The sequence below is a fragment of the Macrotis lagotis genome, chromosome 3 (genome assembly GCF_037893015.1).
Source record: "Macrotis lagotis isolate mMagLag1 chromosome 3, bilby.v1.9.chrom.fasta, whole genome shotgun sequence".
Lineage (NCBI taxonomy): Eukaryota > Metazoa > Chordata > Mammalia > Peramelemorphia > Peramelidae > Macrotis > Macrotis lagotis.
Window position 1 is genome coordinate 282099358 of NC_133660.1, and position 18643 is coordinate 282118000.

General features: G+C 47.7%; 1 protein-coding gene across 2 annotated transcripts in view; it reads left to right on the forward strand.

Annotated features, from left to right (window-relative positions):
• Positions 1 to 18643, forward strand: part of PC (pyruvate carboxylase) — an 86386-nt gene that overhangs the window by 23871 nt on the left and 43872 nt on the right. Inside the window, exon 1 of one of the 2 annotated variants that reach the window (XM_074230961.1) lies at positions 18126 to 18576. The exons of the other annotated variant lie outside the window; for it this stretch is intronic. The gene's annotated coding sequence lies outside the window, so the exon portion shown is untranslated. Of the gene's footprint in view, positions 1 to 18125; positions 18577 to 18643 lie in introns of those variants that run through there. 2 annotated transcript variants of the gene reach the window in all.

Consider the following 18643-nt stretch of genomic DNA (forward strand, 5'->3'; position numbering starts at 1 on the left):
TTTGAAATAGGAGCAGAGGAAAAGGTCATGGGTTAATGGAACTGTAAAGGACCTTTCAAATCTAGTCTGGTTCCCTCATTTGAGTCCCAGAGGATTGATTTTGCTCAAGGTCACACTGGCAGTAAGTTGCAGGGTCATTTTTGAAATCCTATGATTATACAGTAGATCTGTCTTTCTTTCTTAACTTTACTGGAAAAGTTGAGATTCCAGCTTGAGGTTCTATTTATCTTTCCCCGGCGGGGGGGGGGGGGGGGGACGACGACAAAAAAACAGTGAGCCAGGTGGATTGCAATTGCAATATAAATCAGGAGGTGAATGTGGAGTCAGAGTTCCAGGTCATGTGTTTTGTTTTGGACAGGGGATGGATGTTGGGAATGTCTGTTAGGGGGTCCAGTTGGATGCATGCAGGAAGCAAAGATGCACAGTGGGGAGATCAGAGTAGAGGACCAGGTCTGGACCTGCTGACATGGGAACCATCTATATAGAGATGATTATTAAATCCATGGGAGCTGATGAGGTCACCAGGGGAGAAGTGAGAGAGAAGTGGGCCCATGATCTGAATGCAGAACCAACAAAGAGATTGAGAAGTGTTCTGTCACACAGGGAGGAGAAGAACCAAGAGAGGATGGTCCAAAAGACAGCCCCAGAGAGATTCACACTATGCTCCTGGAGAGTGCTCAGCAGAGTTGGATGTAGCCAGGCGGTCATAAAGAAACAATGATCAGATTTGGCATTGAGAGAGTTTTGGAACTTTGGAAACAACAGTTTCAATCAGATGATGCCAGGAACCAAATTCTAAGGAAGCAAGGAGTAGGAGGAGAGGAAGGAGAGAAAACCACTAGAGTTTGTTTTATGGAGGAGTTTAGGAAAGAGGATGTTAGGGGAGGTTATTTTTGTGCCTACTATGTACTTTATACATGAAGGCAAACACAAATTTGAAGTTGAGGTTTGCCTTAGTTATTCCCCTGTTTAATGCTGAAATTAGTTTACAGTTCTGAAAATAATTTTAAGGAGCGGAGTTTGATTTTTTTTTTTTTGGTTTGTTTATTTTTATAGAAGGAGAAGGCTTGAGCATCTTTATAGGCAGTAGAAAAGGACCCAGTAGATGAGTTGAGATTGGATATTCAATGTTGTGGGGGAGAGGGAGAGAATTCATGGGGGAAGGGAAGGGAATAATCATTTATAGAGTATCTGACCAAGGTTTTGATAGTCTGAGTTGTGAGGGCTTAAGGAAAATTATGTCAAAATGTAATTGCTTGGAGAAGTTCATCAGTATTGTACACCAATGTTTGCCTAGGTTCTGGACTATGGGTGATGCTCTCCAACTTTCCCAGTCACCAGTGGTGTGAAGCAAGGCTGTGTGCTTGCTCCCAGCCTTTTGTCCTATGCTTTTAATAAGGATGAATGTGGCATTGGAGTCAGTTACTACACTGATGATAAATTAATTAAATTAATTTAACTTGGAAAAGCTACAAGCCAAGACCAAAGCAAAGGGGATGGTACACTCAATGCAGCCTCTGAAGTTGAGATGCCACAAAGTATATAGATCAAATCTCCACCACTAGTACTAATTTTGGCCTAACAACTCTAACACCAAGAAAACCCAGGGATTCTACCAGCCAGCACCGCACCATCCACACATGAAACCTTCACTTGGGGCAAATGGAGAAGTTTTAGATACCATGGATAAGTTCGTTTCCCTTGGCAGTATCCTTTTCAAGGAGAGCTTTGGGAAGTTCCACAAGAAAGTGTGGGAGAGACAAGGTATGAGACTGACTACAAAACTGAGGAACTACACTTGTGCTGACCTCATTGTAGGATACCTGTGAAACCTGAACAGTCTACCAGTACTGTGCCAGGAAACTGAGTCGCTTCCATTTAAATTCTTAGGAAGATTCTGAAGATCACCTGGCAGAAGAAGACACCAGACACTGAGGGTCTTTCTAGATTTAAACTGCCAGGCATTCAAACTCATCTACAGAGAGTATACCTGTGATGGGCTGATCCTCTTGTTCAAATGTCAACCGTATGCTTGCCTAAAACTATTCTATGGAGAACTCTCCAACAGCAAATGCTCACAGCGGGATCAGAAGAAGCAGCAAAAGGACATTCTCAAGGTTTCTCTGAAGAACTTTGGAACTGATTGGGAGACACTGGCACAAGACCACCCAGCATGGTGTGCCTTCATCAAAGAAAACACTGCTCTGAGAATGAAACAGAATTGCAGTCCCTCAAAAGAAATGTAGGTGTGCAAATTTAGTCATCTCCACCCCAAATGTTCATGCGGACTATTTGTGCCAATAGGTGGTAGACTCTTCCAAACTTGTATTAGTCTGATCACCTCTAGTCAGATGTAGTGATGTCGTTTCGGTCCTCCTCAAGATTGAAGAGATCAACCAACCATTTTCCCAACATTAGCTCAGTTAAGCGTTTTGCTATTATTCATTTGCTCTTCTTAATGTTACAAGGTAGAGCCTGTTATTATCTTCATTTTATTGTTGAGAAAAGCGAGGCAAATAGATTAAGTGACTTGACCAGGGACATGTGGCTAGTCGGTATCTGAGGCCAGATTTGAACACAGGTTTTCCTGACTCCAGGCCCACCAGTCTATGCATTACAACTCCCAAGTTGCCTCTAAATTAATTAAATAATTGAATGGACAGTCTGTTAGAGAAGACAAAAAAGGATATGGTCAAAGGTTCCTATAGAGTGTCTAGCCAAGGCAAGAAAAAAAAATTTCATTATTAAAAATTGGCATGAAGGAGGAGAAAGCAGGAGAGAAGATGCCAGAGGATTTTGAGGCTAAATGAAGGATAGATCTCACTGAAAATCTTGATTTTCTAAATAAGGTCTGTGAGGAGATCCTAACTTTGATTAGGGTAATTGATTAAGGAAATGTGGGAAGTTTGAAAAGAGAGAAGAGAGGGAGAAGGCAAAGTATGACTTGGCTGCCAGGGGGCTCACCTGAAGTGAGATAACAGAAAGGGGTAGTGGATCCAGGCACCTGGGTTGCTTACAGTCAGATAGAGGAAGGTCAGTTTTGATCATTGAAGTGGAATGTTTTTGGGTGATAGAAGTGGCTGAGAGAGAGTGAAAGTGTGAGTTGTGGGGTTGGAAAGGAAGGAGCTGGCTGGTTAGGGTGTTGGAGGGCACATCAACCTGCCTTTAAAGTCATCAAGGTATGAGGGCAAGAGTTGGGGAGAAGAGGAAGAAACTAGATGTTGACCTCCTTGTGGAAAGAGAAAGAGTGACCAGCCTCCTTGGGGGCCAATGGACAAGTTACCAGGATCGTGTGATATATTTTCTTGATGTGAACTTCAAAAAAGAGACTGCTGAGTAATGTCAGCCAAGGGAGACTCTGGGAGGGGCAGCGGACCCCATAATGAGACATGCATTTGAGAAAAGATGCAGCCAGACCTGCACTGTCACCTGGGAGAAGCAAGTCTCTTCAGTACCTGAAGGTGAAGGGACCACAAGAGGAAGAGGGCCAAGGTGAATGGAAGTTTGTTAGATGAGGAATAGGAATCCCAGCAGGCAAAATGGAAAGAGTCTAAGTGGAACATGAGAGTAGATTGGGAAGATGAGGGCCAGAGAATGGGTAGTCAGGCTGGGGTAGGAGGGGGAGGAAGATTTACTAAAATGCCACTAGTGCTGGGCAAGTACCAGGTGGCAGGAGTTTGCTAGCCTTGGGTGGCACTGGGGAGGCACTGCTAGACTTAAGATACAGGTAACTGGAAGTGTAGGAATCTTTGGGGGCAGTAAACCTGGCTCTGGTCTCCTCCTTTGGATTAGATTCCAAAAGATGATCCTCTCCCTAGAGCTGCCCCTCCTGCAAATTCTTCCCAGGTTTTGGTGAAAACCTGGACCTTCTCCTAATTGCTTCATTTTGCAACCTCAGTGACCCTCAACCTTTTCCCTAACTCCCTCACCACCACCCCACCTGAAATTCTGAGCTCCTGCCAAGACTTGCCACTTCTTCCACAGACAGTCTCCATATCGCGGTCACTAACCTAGCTCAGCCCCCATCCCCTTTTTCCCAAGACTCACTTGGAACTGCGGTAGTCTTTGCATTAAGTAAAACATTTCATTTGAGGTTTTATTTTTACCTTGATTTGGACACTGTAGATTTCTGTCTGGTGCTGGTCCACCTACCTTGCTTGAGTCTGTCTCCTTTCTAGTGCAATCTCCACATGGCTGCCAGAATCACACACCTATCTGACCACAGCATACTGCATTCAGAAAACCTGTTGTGCCCTGTTGCCTCTGGGATGGATAAATAATCGTGATGACTTCCTACTTTTCAGGCTTTATTTCACAGAACTCTTGTGAACTCTGCTTTACAAGCCTCCTGGAATGTGAGTTCTCTGACCCGGGTCTTTGGGCCTCTTTATTCCCAGGTCCACTCATCCCTTCAAGCCATCATCAGTGCTTGTAAGTCTTCCCAGGTGTCTTCCATCACAATCATAAACACAATTTGTTTAGCCAATCCCCAATTGATGAACATCCCTCCTACTTCCAATGTTTTGCCTCCACAGAAAAAAAGAGCTGCTAATAAATATTTTTGTACAAATAGGTCCTTTCCCTTTTTCTTTGATCTCTTTGAGATGCAGGCCTGCTAGTGGTGTTGCTGGTCAAAGGGTAGCAGTTTTATAGTCCTTTGGGCTGACTTCCAGACTGTTCTCTGGAATGGGCCAGTTCCAAGCTCCATTTCAGTTTCTGGGGCCAGAGAGTAGCCTCAGGCTGAGACCTCTCTGGGTCAGAGTAGAATTTGACCCCCACATTCCCGGAGCTCTTTGATCCTGCCCCTGGCTCTCTGTCCACACCTGCTTAGAGGAGGGGTTGAATGAGTGATTGCCAACTCTTACCTTAGGCAGTTACCTGCTCTGTGACTGGGACTAAGCCTGTTCGTTGCCAGCCTCAGCCTCCTCTTTGCACTTGGCGCTACCTTCCAGTCTTGCAAAGATCATCATTCTATTTATAAAGCATTCTGTAAAGGCTTCTCTGCATCTCTCTGTGTGTGCACTCACACACATATGTCAGCCATCATTCACCAGTACGACACAGATGTAGAGGAAATGAGAGAAAGAGGGGCTTCACCCAAGAGGCTGGTAAAGACCTAGAGGCCGGGGAGGTAACAGCCCTTCCTTTCCGGGAAGGGCTGGGGAGGGATGATGTGAGGAAGAAAAGAGGAAATTGAAAGTCAAATCAGGCCTTGGGGGATCTTGCAGGATAGATTCAGGGGATTGGAACCAGGTGGTGGCTCCCTGGGCTGGCTGGGCCTGGGATTTCTGCATGATTGCTTTCTCCATCCACTTAGCATGGGGATTCTGGAGTGTGTTCACTGATGTCTCCTAGGAACCCAACTCAGGGGTCCAAAGAGGCAGCACATTTTACAGTGGCCAATCAGATTCTCACAAAGAAGAGAGGCTTGGAGTTTGGTATGGTGCCAGTCACTTAGGCCCAAGAGAGCTCCATCCTCTCCCCTCCAAGGCCCCTTCCTTTGCCCATTCACTGCATGATTCTGGGGCTTTACACACAAAGCAGAAAGGGGGTGAGGCTTCTGCAGTAGTCATTGGAGGACCAGGCCCAGGCACTCTCCAGCCTCCTAGACACTGCTGCCTGTGAGGAAGGGTTGGGAGTCAGCACTCGGGACCTCAGGCCCAGAGCTGTCTCTGCACATTGTTCTTCTCCCTCCTCCCTCTGGCCTGGCCACCCCCTGGCTGAGCATTCTGGGTTGGAGATGGAAAATGATTCCAAGCCCCCACAGAGAACCGGATGGAAAATTAGCCCTGGATCTTTGGGAGCAGAGGCGGAGCCACTTGTTGCTGGGCTCTGAGCAGGTGCTGGAAGAGACTTAAATCTGCAGAAATGAGGGCCCTCCCCCATTACCACGTGGGGCAGGGGTGCAATTATGGGATCTTGGGTGGCATCATCCACTTCCCTCTGCTTTTCTTCTCTTCTTACTTCTCCCTTCCCCTCCCCCCCACCAAGTGCCAGAGTAAGGCTAAGACACAACATTCAAAGCTGCTTAGATGGAGAAGATGGATGGGGAAAAGGGAGAATCAGCATCCTTGCCAGTTTTGTTTTGTTTGATATTTAACGATCCAGGATTTCCCTGTTGCTTTTTATCCTAGGCAGTCAAGAATTAATTAGCTCGGTTGTGGGTTCTCAGCCCTTCTGGAGAACAGTCCTTGGAACACCTCTGGCCCCAGGATATCATCTATTCGGCCTCTGCCTCAGCTGGATGGAAGAAGAAAGGGGCCAGTGACTCTGGCCCTGTGGCCTCAATTTGTTTTCTGCTTCAGCTCTGGGAGGGGTGGCAGCTTTCCTTAACATTTGTATCAGTTCTTCCTTGACCTTCTCCAAGACAGGAGGACCTTTCCTGATTCACTTGCTTTGCCCTGAAGTTTCAGTGAATAAAGGGGGGACTGGGCCACCTAACACTGAGGTGGTCAGGGAAGTGGGGGCCCACCCTCCCCAGATTGTCCTTCCCATCCCCAGATGCCCCAGGGGCATCTCTCAGCTGGTGAGAATTGATTGAGGACCCTTGACAGGAGTTAAAGCAAATCTGGCTTGTGGACAGGTGAAGTGTGCTTAGGCAGAAGGATGCCAGCTCCAGTGGCTACTGTGGCCCAGCTTAGACCTGAGGCTTGGTGCAGCAAAACAATGAATGATACATTCTCTACTCAGGGAGCCAGTGGGTCAGGGGGGGTTGGGAGCCACAAGATCAGTTGTCTTACTGCTTCTTCCTTCTTTGACCTTTGGACACCAACTTTTCTACCCCCACAACCCTAGACCAAGTAACTCTCCCCTCAAGCCTGGCACCTTCCAGTTGTTCTGCACTGACTCTTGCTAACATGGCAGGAAAACATTTCCAAAAGTATGAGGGCCTAGAACGTGCTGAGGTCACAGGGAAAGCAAGATGGACCAGAGCTGGGGTGGGGGCCAGGAGCAAGTCAGGAAGAAACAGGAAACCAGACACTGCTCCCACACCGAAGCTTTTTTAGGCCACAGAAAGTCATAAGTTGAACTGTAGATGGCCCAGCAGGCTGGAGGAAGCAGAGTTGATGTCGGGTCAGCTTGGCCACCCCCTGCAGGGCCAGACTGGCCCAAGCCCCATTGGGCTTGACTCTTAAGATTCCAAACCCTCCCTTGGTCCTGGACTCTTGGACTGCCCAGCCTGGCCTGTCCCAGTCCACCTTCTACACACACACACACACACACACACACACACACACAGCCAGTGTTTCATTGACTTATGTGTACATAAAACAGAAAAGGCCAGATTCCCTTCTAACCCTTCCTATAAACATCCTCACACGCTTTTCTAAACACACTCTCAAAGATAATCACTTTTTTATGGGCACAGACATAAATTGAGCACAACCCACTGGAGAAAGACATAAATACACTTAACCTAAATACGTCTGTGGACACACTTAGGTAGATCTGAGGGACACACAGGCCAATTCATTTAGAAAAAATGTGCGTGCTCACCTCCTCGGACACTGGGATGTAGACATTCTGCTGAGAGAAAGCAAATAAATAGGAAGCAAACTATGGATAGAAAATAGTTAACGGGGGCAAGCCCTGGAATTGAAAGATTAGGAAAGGCTTTCTGGAGAAAATTTTAAAGGAAGCTTAGGAGCTTAGTAGGCAACATTGGGTTGAGAAGAGTCTTCCAGCCACGGAACCCAGCCAGAGAGATTGTTGAGAGTGGAGAGATGAAGCTCTGATTTGTGGAATAGCCAGGAGGTCACTGGATTGATGAGGATGTGGGGGGGCAGGTGATCAAAGGCTCTGAATGACCAACCCCATTATGTATTTGATTCTGGAGGCAACAGGGAGCCACCATAATTTACTGAGTGAAGGAGTGATGTGGCCGGACCTATACTTTAGGAAAATCAGTTTGGTGACTGGAGTGGGCAGAAACTGAGGCAGACAGACCCACCTGCAGACTAGTATGGTACTAGGTGTGAGGTGGTGAAGGCCAGGACCAGGGTGGGAGCCATGTCAGTGTAGAGAAGGGAGGGGTGTTTGAGAGATGCTGCAGAGGTAAAAGTCAATAAGCCTTGATTCCATAGTGGCAATGGGGAATAAGGGAATCCTGGGGGAATTGCAGGTTTTGAGCTTGAGGGAGTGGGAGGATGGTGTTGCTCTTTATAGTAATAGGGAAGTAGGGGGAAGAGGGACTGGGGGGGTGGAGTTCTGTTTTGGACTTGTTGAGTTTGAGATATCTACTAGACATCTGGATTGAGATGTCTGAAGGGCAGTTAGAGATGAAAGATTGTCAGTATAAAGATTAGGACTGAATAAACAGGTTTGAGAATTCTCAGCATAGAGAGAATTGAATCCATGGAATCTGATGAAATCACCACCTAAAGTAACCTAGATGGAGAAGAGAAGAGGGCCCAGCACAGAGCCCTGACGTATACCTGGTGCTGGGTCTGCTTAGCTCATGTGATCTAGAAGAAGGTCCAGCAAAGGAAACTGAGAAGGAGGAGAACCAGGACAGGACAGGGCAGTGCTACAAAGACCTGGAGAGAAGAGAGGGGTAAGGAGAAGGTCATTCACAGGCTGCCGAGAGGCCAAGGAGAAAGAGGATTGAGAAAGACCCTTGGATCAGGTAACTGAGAGATCCTTAGCAACCTTGGGAGAGCAGTGTCAGTGGAATGATGAGATGGGGAGGCTAGATCAAGGGAAGATGAGAAGAGACTGGAAGGAAAGGAATTGTTGAAGCCCCTGAAGTCCCTGTCAGGGAGGTAGACTACAAAAGGGATGGATGAGGAGACTGGCATGTTTACAGTCAGGGAAGTGGCCAGTAGAGGAGAGATTGGAAATAAATTATAGAGTGGGGATGATGCGGGGGCAGTCTTTTGGAGGAGATGAGATGGATTGAAGTCACTTTAGAGTTGGCCTTGGTGAGGAGTAAGGCCACCTCTTCATGTGAGACAGGAAGAAGAAGCTCTTGGTGGATGGCCTCAAATGTTTTCTGTAAGGTAGGAGGTGAGATTTTTAACTGAGAGAATGGGGAAGGAGGAAGCATGAGAGCTTTGGGAAGGGTTTGAAAAAGTTTGCAAGAGTTGTGAGAGAATGAGTGAATTAGGGAGGTTTAGAAGGCTTGCCTAACATCAGTGAGAACCCAATTGAGGTTACATAATAGGATTGTAGCAGTTCTTGTCCTTCATTATTGAAAAAGCAAAATGACATCACTACATTAGAGATATACAACAGAGTGTCTGACTGGCTGATCAGATCAACATGAGCTCAGGGTGCTTTTCCACAGGTCGGGCACAAGTAGTCCATGGGAACCCCTGGGGTAAGCACCCTAAACTTACTGATGTCATATTTCTTCATCCCCCACACGTGGATTATTGCTAGAGCTGCTAGGATGGGAAGGGTCTGTCTGCCCATCCAGGCTCTCCCCACCCCAGTCCATCCTCCATTCAGCCACCAAAGGGGTTTTCCTAAAGGCTGCCCCTTCCCCTACTTCCTATAGCCTCTTGCAGCAAATACAAAATCCTCTGTGTGCCATTCAAAGCCCTTTATCACCCAGCTGCCTTCCAGTCTTTTTCCTGTGTCCAGTGGCCCCAACCTCCTGCTGTCCCAGGAACAAGACCCTCTTTCTCTCAGCTCTGGCATTTTTTCCAGCTGTCCTGGGACTTTCCCTCTTCATCTCTGCCCACTGACCTCCCTGGCTTCCTTCAGGTCCCAGCTCAGATACCCTTAGCTTGGAGTGTCTTCCTTCTGTTAATGATTCCCTCTTTATCCCTGCTTTGTTTGTTCATAGGTCCCCTTTAGACTGGGAGTTTCCTGAGGGAAAGGATTGGCCTTACTTTATTGTCTCCCTAAAGCTTTAGCCCAGACTTGGCATGGTTATTGTTTGATTGATCGGGCACCGGGCTGGAGACAGGGAAGCTCATGTTCCCGAGTTCAGATCTGGACTCAAATACTGACTGTGTGACCCTGGTCATACAAGTCTGGTCATGAAGTGATGGCCTTGGAGGAAGCTGACGGTGGACAGGGGGCAGGGCCAGTAGATGGTGATGTGGTACAGCGAACATGTGATGTGGGTGAGAGTGAGGCCTGAGGTGTTCCCACCTGGGCATCTACTCTTTCTCTTCCAAATCACATTGGACATCTGTAGTACAAGGACCACATGCCAGTATTTCCAGCAGAGCCACCTCAGTCCCCAAGGGCCTCCTTTGGTTTCTGCCCACTCCTCAGCCCAGCTGAGTCCACCTGGGCCTAGTGAGGCGATGTGATAAAGAGCGCTGGGTCAACGTCCATTCCCTTGATTTGTGGCTCTAGTCTAATGATTACAGTGGATGTTGACTTCCATGGATTGGACAAGAATAAAGCCAGTTCTGCTTTACCTCACTGTTTCACACAATGCAAATACAGAAATATCATATTCCCTCATTTTCTATTTAAAAAATTCCTATAGGCATAAAGCAGAATTCTGGAAAATCATTTAGGCAAGCATATTCACAGATAAAGAAGTATTTCTTACATAGAAAAAGTCCAAGGATCACAAAGTCTGCAGAACTTTGGGTAATCAAACACCGAAGTTCTGATTCAATCAGTATAAAAATTCAAATTTGGGACAGGGCAAACTTTAAAACAGCAGCCAGGAAAGAAGGGGAGGGGAGGGGGCTGTGGGAACAGGCGTGTGGGGACTGTGGGGACATGGAAACTGAGCACTGTCTAACTAGTAGAAGGTTCTGGTTCTCTTAGAAAATATTTTATCCTATATTTTCCTTCTAAACTTAAGTCCGTTGAAGCCTAATTCCAGCCAGTGTTTCACTTGAGGTTTTAGGGAGCTTGATATTCTTGGTGACAACATGACAGAATAATAAGGTGACTACTTTTCCTGCCTATTGTGGATAAATTAGATGATTTAAATACTTTCTTCTGCTCCACGATAAGTCATGGGTCACTCCTCTGCATCTCATCCCTGGATTGTTGACCGGTCTTGCTACGAGAATGTCTGCAAGCTTCGAGATATCTTCCTTCCATTTGGGAGATTCTCCAGGAAGAGGTTCTGGTTTGACCCAGAGTTCTTGGCCCTTTTATGCAATGTCTACTTGCTTATGGTTTACTTGTAACTCTTCCAATTTCAACACATTTTTACTAGGTTCACACGTGAATGTGCCTTGTTTCACTTGACCTGCCCTGGCCTTTATTCGATGTGTGACCTTCAGCAAGTCATCTAAAATCTGTCAGACAATCCCCATTTATTTTTTTTTAACATTTTAGAAAGATTTTATTTATTTCAAGTTTTACAATTTCCCCCCATTCTTGCTTCCCACCCCCCACAGAAGGCAGTCTGTTAGTCATTGTTTCCATGGTCTACATTGATCTAAGAGACAATCCCTATTTATTAAAGAATGCCAGGCACCATGCAAACCAGTCCCTGCCCTCCAGGGCGCTCTAGATGCCCCCTTGCCGGACCTTTGCTGTTGTGGGCTGGGGCCAACCCTCTGTGGACAGCTAGGCAGAGATGGTCCAGGAATGGCAGCAACTAGGAGCCAGCTCTGCTTCCCCCTGGACACCCTCCCCCCAACTCATCATCCTTGCTTTCCTCTGTCTGGCTTTCCAGTTTGTCTGATAGGAGCTTGCGAGGCAGTCTCTGGCAGCTTTGCCGAAAACAGCCCCCAGAACTCTCACCCTGGGCTAGGGCCAGGCCAGACTCTTGCCCACTAATCCAGGGCCTCTCTTCCCCTGGGCAAACCCCCAGCTGGGACAGCCCAGCCATCGCAGGAATCTCTTCCAGCCTCTTGTCACCTCTTTGTCTCTGATAACAGAATTCCTGGCTTCTCGTTCCTCATGTCCCTACCAGGCTGGAGCATTATTTTTTCTTTTTTAAACATTTATTTATTTTGAATTTTACAATTTCCCCCCTAATCTCACTTCCCTCCCCCCACCCCTCACAGAAGGCAGTCTTAGTCTTTACATTGTTCCCATGGTATACATTGATCTAAGTTGAATGTGATGAGAGAGAAATCATATCCTTAAGGAAGAAAAATAAAGTATGAGATAGCAAAATTACATAATAATGGGTTTTTAAAAATTAAAAGTAATAGTCTTTGGCTAAGAAAAGAATTCTTTTTTAAATTTATTTTTATGAAAGATATTGAGTTTTACATTTTTCCCCCAATCTTGCTTCCCTCCCCCCTCCCCCCCACAGAAAGCACCCTGTCAGTCTTTACTTTGTTTCCATGTTGTACCTTGTTCCAAATTGGGTGTGATGAGAGAGAAATCATATCCTTAAAGAGAAGAGAAGTCTAAGAGGTAACAAGATCAGACAATAAGATATCTGTTGTTTTTTTTTTTCTAAATTAAAGGGAATAGTCCTTGCACTTTGTTCAAACTCCACAGCTCCTTATCTGGATACAGATGGTACGCTCCTTGGCAGATTGCCCAAAATTGTCCCTGATTGTTGCACTGATGGAATGAGTGAGTCCTTCAAGGTTGAACATCACCCCCATGTTGCTGTTAGGGTGTACAGTGTTTTTCTGGTTCTGCTCATCCGGCTCAGCATCAGTTCATACAAATCCCTCCAGGCTTCCCTGAATTCCCGTCCTTCCTGGTTTCTAATAGAACAATAGTGTTCCATGACATACATAGACCACAGTTTGTTAAGCTATTCCCCAAATGAAGGACATTTACTGGATTTCCAATTCTTTGCCACCACAAACAGGGCTGCTATAAATATTTTTGTACAAGTGATGTTTTTACCCTCTTTCCTCATCTCTCCAAGGTATAGACCCAGTAGTGGTATTGCTGGGTCAAAGGGTATGCACATTTTTGTTGCCCTTTGGGCATAGTTCCAAATAGCTTTCAGGCTGGAGCATTTTATCACGTACTTCAGCCAGCCACACCAGAAGAGCCCAGAGGAGAGCCCTGTGGAGGGAGGGGCCTTGGGGGGGCATCCCTTGGAGCCCCTTCCTTATGTAGATGAGGAAGAGGAGGCCCAGGAAGAGGCCATCAGTACAGTAAGATGGTTACATGTAGTCTTAAACAAGCCTCAGGCAGGGGGAAGGTCAGGGATGCCTTCCCTAGGACACTGCCCCGGCTGCACCCAGGCCATCTCTCTAGTGTCTCCTATTGACCAAGCACTTATTAGGCATCAGAAACCACTAGCAGCCCCATGGCGTGGACCTGAACCGACAGCTTTGATTTCTAAATGGAGGCTAAAGCCAGAGGGGAGAATCAGAACCCAGAGCCCCCGACCAAGTCCAGCATCAGAGCCGGGACCCAGGGCAGCCAACTCCAATGGCCTGATTGCTGCCAGGGAGCCCTTGGCTGAGGTCTTCTTGACTGGTGCCCTACACCCCAAGAAGGGCCACCAGAGTTGTGGTGCCTCCTGGGGTTCTGCTGATGGCAACCTGAGTGGCCTCCCCCCCAGCAGCCTCTCTCCTCCTCCTCCTCCTCATGAATGGAAGACACCAAAACCGAGTGTGGAATCATTGCTGGCTTCATTGTGGGTAATTTGTGACTGATAATTAAGTCTAATTGCTGCTCTCTTCAGTACAGGCTTTTCTGTTCAATTGTCCGGACCTAAGACAGCCCTTCTGGTCCTTCGATCACTGCGAGGGACCCCAGTGTTGGCCCATGGTCCAGTGACACACCTAAGGTGTCCTTGGGCTTTCCAGTCTGTCACCTCGCCTTCCCTACCCCCTGAAAATAAAAGAAAAAAACAATAGCTAACATTTCTGTAGCATTTGAAGGTTTACCTTACAAATGTTGCCTCATTTTATCCTCTGAGACAAAGGTTAAATGACTTGCCTGGGATCACCCAGCTAGCAAGTGTCTGAGGTGGGATTTGAACCTGTGCTTTTCTGACTGCAGGCCTTGCTCTGTCCTGTATCAATAGTCAGACTGAAAGCATTACCCATTGGCCTCCTCAGCCTTCATGTCTCTGTGGGGAGGGGGAGCCTACTGGCCTACTGGACCTCCATGGCACCTCACAGCCAGTCCCAGTCACTTGACTCTTGGGTGCTGCTGGGGAGGTCTTCAGGCCTGGCCTTTCTCCCATGACCCTCTGTTTTGGTGTTCATTGGCAGGCACATCCTGAGAGCTGTCTCCATGCTGGGTGCTGGGGGTGCCCTGCCAGGTGAGGACCAGCTCCTGTCTCTGAGGAGCTGACCTTCTGGTGGGGGAGACCCTTTGACCTAGTATAGACGGAAGGTAGGCCTTGGAGGGATCAGAAAAGGCTTGGGGTGGTTGGTGATGCTTGACTTGAGTTCTGAAAAGACCGAGAAATTCCCCAAGGTGGCAGGGAGAAGGAAGACTGCCAGGCCTGGGGGCAGCCCTGGCAGGAGCACAGCCAGGGGAGGCAGAATACAGCTCGCAGGGGAAACTTGGAGAGGATGGGGCAGAGGCCAGCCTGGAGCCAGCCAGCCAGTCCAAACAGAAGGTGGCAGAGTTGATCCTGGGGGGGCAGGCCCCAGGGTGCCATGGACTTTGGGACACTGGAGGAGGAGGGAGGCTCTGTGGCAGCAGAGGCCTCCCTAAAGACAGGGACTCCTATTAGAAAGCTGAGAAGTGATCCAGGCAAAGGGGGGGGGGGTCTCAGCGAACTTTGTGGAACTCCTTGATGCTTCCTACCTGTAGTGCAACCATCTGCCACGGGGCCCAGGTAACAGGAGTGATTTTGATGCCCTTTTCTGCTCCTACAAGAATGCGTCTGTGACTTTCTAGTGAAGACTGGGTCAGAGGATGTGAACAATTGCATCACTTCCCCACATAATTCCAAGGGGTTTTCCAGGGCAACAACCCAGATAACAGTACCCAGGAGTCAGTGTTGCTCTGCAGTCCAGACCAAGATCTTGGGTGGGAAGGCCTCTCTCCACCTGCTCTTTCTCAGCAGTTCCTTTGGAGATCTTTCCCCTCCAACTGAAGGATCTCATTATTTGTCTCTTGTTTTGTTTGGCATAGATCTCATTCAGGCACTATCTGTATTATTGGGCCAGGTGCCTCTTCATTAAAAAATTGCCTTTATTTTTTTGAGAGACAGTGGAGTGGGGCAGCTAGGTGTCGCAGTGGATAGAACACCAGCCCTGGAGTCAGGAGTACCTGGGTTCAAATCCAGCCTCAGACACTTAATAATTACCTAGCTGTGTGGCCTTGGGCAAGCCACTTAACCCCATTTGCCTTGCAAAAAAAACCTAAAAGAGAGAGAGATAGACAGACAGACAGACAGACAGACAGTGGAGTGTAAGCCTGCCTTGAGGTTCATTGTGGCCCACCAGGGCTGGGCCACTCCACGTGGCAGAGGAGGAAGCGCCTTACAGAGCTTAAGAGGGGGAGTTTACACAGCTCTGCCCTCCCATCTTCCCTCCCCATCTCCCCCTCCCCAACCCTCTTCCTTATCTTCCCTCCCCATCTCTCCTCCCCAACCCTCTTCCCCATCTCCCCTCCCCATCTCACCTCCTCATCTCACCTCCCTGTCTCTCTTCCTTATCTCACCTCTCTTCCTCCTTTCTCCTTTGGCAATGGCAGTTGAAGGTACCAGTTTGTGCTTTAGACCCTTCCTCTTTTTCTGGACCCTCTTGTTCTCTGAGGGGTATCAATGATTTGCAGCCAGAACAGAGTAACCCCTAAACATTCTTCTGGGGTTCCTGGAATGGTTCCATCCAGCCCTGGGCCCAGCTCTGTTTGAATTTTTTCCCATTTGACATTGGAAATTTTAGTGCTGGTTGGGCTGGGGTTCCGGTGCCAGGGATGCTTCCTCTGCTGCTTACTGGTTTTGGACCAACAAGTCACTTAATCCGAAATGCCTTCAATTTTAAAATCTTAAATTACTCCAGTTTTAACTCCTAAGGTTGAATTGAGGGGGAGCTGCCACTTAGAGAGTTTCTCCCTCCAGTTGTTAGAAATCAAGGCTTTTGTCTCTTGTCTTTACTCTTGGGTATCTGGTCTTGGGGAGAAAAGTGCCAGCTTTCCTTCAGACCTCTAGGCTGCCAGGCTAGGCCAGAGCTCCAGGGTGGTTAGGAAGAAGGGGAGAGAAAATATTTGCTCAGCCAGCCTGATAGGCCTGTTTGGCCAAGACAGGTCCTCCTTCCCTCCAACAAGCCTTCCATGGACTCTCCTTTCCCTTCCTTCTTTCCCAGAGTCTTTGATTTCTAGAGATTAACTGAAGAGGGGGAGCCAGTCAATCTTAGGAAGCATCTCAGCTCTCTTTCCTTCACCCCCAAACTCACTCCTAGAGTCCTTGTGGAATAATTACTGTTGGAAAAATGAAGAAAAAGTGGGAACCAAAATGAGTTAACAAGAGGGCTTCTGCATAAAAGCAACAGGCCATGCAGATGTTCTCCTTAGCTCATTGGATCCTCCCCCTGAGCCCATCCACAGTGATCTTGTTCTTTCCCCCTACCCTCCTCTTCTCCACAGAATCTCTCCTTCCCTCCTTTTTGTCAGTCATGGAGGAGGAAGTAGGTGACCCAGCCAGAGAGTAGATGAAAGATGGCCTTAATGGGGAAGGCTTTGGCAGGGCTTGGGCCCTGGGAAGGACCCCTTGAATGACATGGGATTGGATCTGAATTTTGAAAGAAACCAAGATTCTAAATGGTGGAAAGGAGGAGGGGTGTCAACCTGGAAGGACAGAACTGCCAGTGCCAAGGCATGAGCTCAAGGAATGTATAGGATAGCAAGTCGGCTGGTGCCAGTCAAGGGATGGAGAGAGAAAACCTTTACTAAGGCCAGGGGCTGGGCTAAGCTCTTGGGTTCTAGATACACCCAAGCAAGAGTCTTTACCCTCAAGGAGGAGTGTGTGTGTGTGTGTGTGTGTGTGTGTGTGTGTGTGTGTGTGTGTAAGTGTGTTTGTGTGTGTGTATATGTGTGAGTGTGTGAGTATATGTGTGTTTGTGTGTATGTGTGAGTGTGTGTATGTGTATGTGTGTATGTTTGCGTGTGTATGTGTGAGTGTGTGTGTGTATGTGTGTTTTAGGGGGATGTGTTTATTTTGCCTACTGTCCTCAGGCCTCCTCACCTTAATCAAGATCCAGCTAAGTGAAAATGGGTTCAAGTCTTTTAAGGTTCAGCTCAGCTACCTTTGTATGAGAACACCTGAGGCAGGGAACATCTCTGAGATCCCCCTGTGAGAGATGAAATGAATGACGGCCTAAGCCTTTGGGCCAACTGTTGTTCTCGCAGCCTCTGGAGCCAGCCAGAGCATGAGTTGTCTTTCTGCTCTCAGTAATAACTTAATCTCTAGGAAAATCGAGCTTTTTTTTTTTTTTTTTTTTTTTTAGGTTTTTGCAAGGCAAATGGGGTTAAAGTGGCTTGCCCAAGGCCACACAGCTAGGTAATTATTAAGTGTCTGAGGTCTGATTTGAACCCAGGTACTCCTGACTCCAGGGCCAGTGCTTTATCCATTGCGCCACCTAGCCACCCCTAAGCCTATTTATTTCTATGGACAAATGTTCCTTTCATAGGTGGTGACCGTCCGGGTGTTAGTCTCTTCTCCATCTTTGACTTTGTACTTCATCTATTCCCTGCATTAATTTATCTAGGAACATTCCGTTTTCCCTCATAGAATGAATGTGATGATGGTGATGATGATGATGATGATGATATTTGTCCTTTATTCTCCAAGAAGACCATGACATCAGGGTGATGATGCCACAGAAATAGAGGGAGGGGGCTGCTGAGGTAAGCCCCCAGCCTCACTTTCTCTCCAGAACCATCTGGGTCCAGTGGCCAGATCTGAGTCAGAGCTCCTGGATATGGCCCCAGATGTGAGGCAGTCAGGGTGAAGTGACTTGTACAAAGTCACACAGAGTCTGAGCCTGGATTTGAACTCAGGTCCTGACTCTGGGGGTGCCTTGAGGACAGACAGGTATTGCCTTACTTGACTGCAATCCCCAGGGCCTAGCATAGACATGTGCCTAATAAAAACTTGCTGACTGTAACCGCCCCACTTCGCCCTCACCTTGCTAATTAAGAATAGTAAAATGTGACCCAACTTTGAATTCAGTCTCTGGCCCAGGACATCAAGACTGACTCTAAAGGGGGGGATGGGGAAGGAAGAAAGAGAAGAGAGGAAGGGGTGGAGAAAGAGTAGGGGTGTGAAGGAGGAGACACAGACTGAGAGGCAGAGACAAGGAAAGGGAGACTATCATGTAGCTGTTTCTCAAGTGGAAGACCCCAGCAGTCTATTTTCATGTGCTTTCTTATGCTGGCCACCCTGCCCAACCCCCCTTCCTAACTCAGCTTCCTTGGCAGCCCTTTGTCCCAGGGGACGAGTCAGTGGTCTTCCAGGGGAAGGACTTCCAGGCTATGACTCTGTGGAAGGCCCTTCGGCCAGCTCACTCTCACCCTTGACCTGTTTGTTTTTTTTCTTTCTCTTAAACTGACTTTGCTCAAGGCCTGACCCTCGGCCTGAGATTGGATTATGGGCAGCAACTTTCTCCTCCCTAAATAGGAGACTAGGGGAGGCCTTCCAGAGGCTGGGAAATCATTGAAAGGGGCTGAACCTGAAGGGAGGCAAGTTAAAAACAGAGAGAGGCCCCCAGCCAGCCAGCTCTGGACACCTTGAGGCATCCCTGAAGACTCTTCCTGCCTGCCGTGGTAAGGGACTGGGCTTCATGGGTCCACTGCCCCTGGGCTGGCATGGGTTTACATGGGCATTGATGTG